Raw genomic sequence first — 5,965 nt, 5'->3', positions numbered from 1 at the left:
AAAAAAAAAAAAAAAAAAGGCAAGCACAAGACAACCATTGTGAAATGAGTGGTGTTGGAAATACAGAAGCAAAAATAGCATTGGGTTTTGGGAACAGAAACAAAACAATTTCAGTTGGTTGCTAACCCTTCTCATTAGGTTCCTGTATAGGTAGAATAGGTGTATTTGGGGGTAGAGGTGGAAGTAAGAAGCCCCTCAGTCTGGAACTGTATTTAATGTCTCAAAGACGACTGGGTTAGTTGTGTGGCCACTGCATTTAGGTTTATATCCGTCTTCAAAGTCTCTGCCTCCCAGATGTGTCCTGAGTCTGCCATTGCCTTAGCCCAAAGTGAGTCAGGAAAGCAAGCGAGCACGTCCTGAATGTGTGGCTGTCAAGGGCTTGGGGAATCTTGAGGGGTTGAGACAGTGGGTCCATCAGAGGGCAAAGATGAGTGGGAATCCAGGATTTGAAGGTTAGTTCTTCAGGTGAATGGTGACCAGTTAACATTACAATTAGAAGTGAAATTTCTGCCCAGGAGTAGATGCCAAGCAGTTATGAAGCTTAACCTCCCCCAAGAAAAGTTGGGCATTGTGGTGTTTAAGAGATACAGAAATAGTTTTCATTATTTTACATTTTTATTTAGTATTAATAATAGTAGTAGTAGTAATAATTTTTTCCAGTACCAGGAATTGAACTCAGGACCTTGCGCTTGCCAGGCATGTGTGGTGCCACTGATCTACATCCCCCGCCCTAATACTGATTTTTTGTGACAAGGTCTGTGTCCCGTCTGGCCTTGAACTGGTTATGTAGCTCCAGCTGGCCTCCAAATCACCATACTCCATGCCTCAGCTGCCCAAGTACTGAGATTGCTGATGGATGCCACCATATCTGGCTCAGAAAGAAGATTTTAAAGGAAGAAATCATGTGGCAAATAATCCAACGACACTACAGAGATAGTTTGTGTACTTGAGGAATTTGTTGGGAAATTTGAGGTGTTGGCAGGAGAACAGGTGTCTCCTATGTTCAGCAGAAAAGAGGCGGGGTACTTATTGATGGAGGTCATGATTTTGCCCAGTAAATTAAAGGCATCTGGGAGTTGGGTGATGGCACACACCTGTAATCCCAGCACTTGGAAGGCTGAGGCAGGGGGATTACCATCACTTGAGACCAGCCTGAACTACACAGTGAGACCCTGTCTTGAAAAAATCAAAACCAAACTAACAGGGGCTGGGGATTTAGCTCAGTGGTGCCACCACATACCCTGAAAGCCTAAGGTCCTGAGTTTGATCCCCGGCTTAAAAAAAAAAAAAAAAAAATCCAAACCAACAACAGCAGCAACAAAGGTGTCTGAGGGAAAATAGGAATACATCTCTCTGAAGTGAATCACTGGTCCTCTTGTGATTATCCTTTTATTTCCTTTAAAAGTAAACAATTTTTGGGTGCAGGGATTTAGATCAGTAGTTCTGCTGCCTGCCTCCCAAGTGCAAGGTCCTGAGTCTGATCCCCGGTAACCCCCAACCAAAAAGTGAAAATTTTAGCCCAATGTTCCTGTGCCCTGCAGTATCTGAAAGCACATTTCTAGTAAAGATTTTGGTGAAGTTCAAGCTAGACCTTGGGTGATTCCCCTTTTAATTTGTCTTATTTTAGGTTGGAGAGCCTTGGGTTTGCATTATATAGATACAGTTTGATCAGCCTGTGCATTCTCATGATTCAGAGCATGGATCTCAGAGATAAGGGCATTTTGCCAGTTAAGATGATATTTTTGAATAGCTTCTCTCTATTTCTCATGAACAAATTAGCAAAGTGAGTACTTAAAGGAGACACCATGTGGTCATCTAGAGTTGTACCCAGGATACACTTCCAGGCGTCTTCTAAGTGATGCCTACAGTTAGAAACCAGTTCTTCTCTTTGGTTTCTGCTCTCTCAAATCTTTGACCCATCTATTTTTGTCGAGAAGACTCTAGGGAGGAGACCCATGAGCTTTTCTCCAATTTCCTCAGCTCTGTGATAAGTCTTAGGTGTATTTTGATTTCACTGTAAACTTTCGGTGATGCGGACCCATTTGATCTCTCAAAACTATAAGGAAGCATCTTCAGGATCCATGAGAAGTTGGATTATAATTGGTAAAAGTATGGAAAATCTGGTGAACAGGATCCTAAGACTATTTTGAGTTGTGTAGAAAAGTCCTCTGCCCTCCGCCCACCTTGTCCTCACCTTTTCATGGGTCAGGGTAGTCCTTTATTATAACAGAATTCAGATTAAGACCAAGGCTTTCAAATGATGTGTTAGACAGTTGAAGTCTTAATAACCCTTGTCTAGTTCCAAGCATTGTGGAAGTCATCTAGTCTATTTTGTTATGATACCTCTTGTCTTTTCTCTCCTCAAAGTTTGTTCCTTCACCCGGACCCTGATACCGTACTTTTCCTGCTGACTTCGAGTTGTTACCAGCTCACTTCCCTGCACTCTTGCCCTGCATTTCCAGTGGTATCTCACAGCCTTCTCCAAGTGAGCACTTTCTCTCCAGTCCTGTGGTGCTTTCTACCGACCAGGACAAGAAGGGGGAGAAGAGATAGTAAGACAGAAAAGAGGGACAGGAACAAGGAGATGGATACAGGCTTTGGACCTTAGAAAGTCACATGATACTCAGGGAGCAGCCCTGGCCCTGCCCCATTATGGACAGACAGCTCCACCAAGCCTGGGAGACTGATTGCATGTCCTGCAAAGGAATCTTTCCCAGTTCTGTATCATTTCCTAGCCTGGGCTGAGCCCTGCAGAGCACTAACATTTAAACATCAGGTGCCACACATGTGGTGGCTCTCTGCACATTTGAAGTTCATGTGCAATTGCCTGAGTTCCTTGTACTCCCCAAAGATGCATTTCACTTACCACCCTCCCTCCCTCCCTCTCCACTCCCAGAGGCAGTGCCCAAGGACTACAGATTCCACCTTATCCACTGCCTGTGGTGGTGTAGGCCTACCTCACTTCCTGCAGGGATTGCTGAGTCAGCCTACTCCCCGGTTCCTTAGAGAAGCCTCTGTGCCCACTAGCAGTTAACCTCCTGGCTCTCTTTTCTCTTATTACAGCTTGCCAACCCGTCCACTGCCTGAGATTAACAAGGCTGTGCCTCTCAGTCCTGCTCTGTATTAAGTTCCATGACAGCAAAGACCTAGTGTGCTTATTCCTCTTTGTACCTGTTATGGCTTGTGTCTTCCCCAAGCCTGCTGTGGTCATGGGGCTTTTTCAGAGGTGGCTAGATCTAGAGCGTGTGATCGATTTGTGATCCAGTGCTAGAATTAAGGGTGCTAGGGTTAAGGGTAGGCGATTACTAAATCAGTCCACTGATAGTTGAGCTTTAGTCAACCATCACAGCACCTTAGCACACAAGCAGGCAAACAGTGGGTGCTCAACACCTCCTTAGTGAGTGCCTGTGTAAATGAAATGGATGTCAGGAGGCTTTCTCAAGCCCACTGTGGACTTATTTCAGAGGGAGATGCAGCCCACGGAGGTGGGACAATTTCTCCAGGCCCTGCCTCAACAGTGAGAGCCTGTCCCTTGTGTCTGCTGGGCCTTCCCAGCCTTAGTGATTGCACAGGCTCCTTAACTGACAGAAATGAGGCCCAGTACCATTTGCATCTGCCTCTTGCTGCCATTGAGAGCAATGGCCCCAGCCATTGTGGCATCGCTGAGTCTTGCTCCGGTTGACTGAGGGAGGCCGTGGGTATTGGATGGAGCTTTGGTGCAGTTGGAAAGTTTGCTCCAGCAGCTCCTTTCCTAGAGCTTCAGGGCAGAGAACTGAGACCACAGGGCCCTTCATCCTGTAGACAAGTCGACTTTATCAACTGAAGGACTGTAGGGAACAGGGGAAGGGGGTGTTACTAGAACCTCTACAGCGAGTCCTAGTCTCCTGCAAGACACAACGGCACAAGGCGAATTAATTAATTAGAAAACATAGAAAAAGGAGACTTAGAGAAGAAGCTGAGCTTTGAGCCTGATCAGTATGGCTCTGGGCAGCAGAGACGAAAGATTCCAAACTTGGTACGTGTTTATTTGGTATATCGGGAGTACCAAATGTAGCAGATAACTCAGAGGGCACAGATAAGCAGCTCAGAGGGAAGTGGGGGTAATAGGTAACTCAAAGGGCGATGGTGGCGAAAATCCTAGAACAATGAGAAACTATGCAAATGAAAACTCTGGTCCTCCCAGGATGTCTTCAGCTGGTGATATCTTGTCCTGGAGCATCACAGCATCCTGGACCATTGAGGTCTTAGCTTTGACTGGAGGTGAAAATGGAGCTGTCTCAACATGCCATAGCTGGCCTGTAGGCAGGAAAACTAGGCCTAGTCATAACTTTAATTGTGAAATGAGTTTTCCCCAAAATTATGTAGAACTGCTGCTGACAAAGGACTACCTTCTAGTTCCTTTCTTTCAGTGATAAGAGTTGGAAAGAGAGAAAGTAGAAATGAGTCTGACCTTATCTTGTGTATCTGTTGTGTGCCTGTCCAGAAAATGGGTGCACAAAATTTATTCTTTACCAAGGAACAATGGTAACTTTATAGTAGGAAGCCCAGCAGACACTGTAGTAAACAAGCGATCAAGGTCAACCCTACCAGTAATGTCATTGACACCGTGTCACTTTTCTTGTGATGCATCTAGAAGGAGACATCCTCTTGACACATCTGAACCTGAATTTCATCAAAATGAAATATTAGACAAGTCCAAATGAAGGGTCACACTATAAATAGTTGACCACTGTTCTTCAAAATGTGAAGGTCATGAAAACAAATGAAAGTCTGAGGAAATGTCACAGATTACAACAAAGACAAGTGAAGGAAATGGACCATCCTATGTTGGATCCTGGAATACAAGCTGGCATTAGCTGGTGGTGGAATTCAAATAAAGTTTGGGATTTAGTTAACAGCGTTGTCCTGATGTGAATTCTTTACTTTTGATCATTGTTTTGGAGTCATGCAAGACTAGGGATGCGGCCTGCAAGGTACATGGGGGAACTGTCAGTACTGTTTTTGTTCCTCTTTTGTAAATTTAAAACTATTTCAAAACGAAGGAGGAAAGAGGGCCTGGGATTTAGCTCAGTGGTGCCACTGCCTGCCTCTCAGGCACAAGGTCCAAGTTCGATCCCCAGTACCAAAAAAAAAAAAAAGGAAAGAGAAATCAGAAATGTATGCAATTAGTAATGAAAAAGTTGAAGTCACAACAGATCTAGCAGAAATCCAGAGGATCATGAATACCTACTTTAAGAATCCGTACTCTAATAAAACGGAAAACACAGAAGACATGGACAGATTTCTAGATATATAAGAATTACCAAAGTTGAATGAAGGAGATAAAAAATTCTACACACCCCAATTACAATCAGTGAAATTGAAAACATAATTAAAACTTTAAGGTGATCAGTAAGCAAGCAGGCTGGGAAGCCACCGAGGAAGCAGATGGATTCTGGAGCTCTGAGAACTGGGCTGAAGACAGATTCAGGAGTCATTGGTTTCGCTGGGCGAAACAACACTGGAGAGGGGAGAGAGATGAACCAGGGAGGGTGGATGGAGAAAGAAGCCAGGGAAGCCAAAGGGGGCCCTAAGGGATAATTCTACCTGAGCACCGGGTCGATTTCATGTTTTAGAGAATAAAGACCTATAGTCATATTCGCAGATCTGTGATAAAGAATCCAAATGCTACAAATCAGTGCTTTCTTCACCCTAGAGCTGTGTGCTGGACGTCCTCCAGCACACACACCTCTGTGCATGCTGCCATTCATTTAACCTGCCCGGTTTGTGCACACCTCAGTTGTGTCCAGTGTTACCGTAAGGGAAAAAACACCTAGAAATTAACCTGCGTCAGGCCTCACATCTGTAGTGTGTCTATAGGAAAAATTTCTTTTTATGGTCCTTTTTTACTAGCCTATATTATGATACATAATGAATATATTAATCATGGGAATTGGTACAGATACATGTCTCATCTTCATCCTTT

The sequence above is a fragment of the Fukomys damarensis genome, unplaced genomic scaffold, assembly GCF_012274545.1.
Source record: "Fukomys damarensis isolate Sample0158 unplaced genomic scaffold, DMR_v1.0_HiC HiC_scaffold_19, whole genome shotgun sequence".
Taxonomy (NCBI): Eukaryota; Metazoa; Chordata; class Mammalia; order Rodentia; family Bathyergidae; genus Fukomys; species Fukomys damarensis.
Note: the sequence above shows the minus strand (reverse complement) of the source record.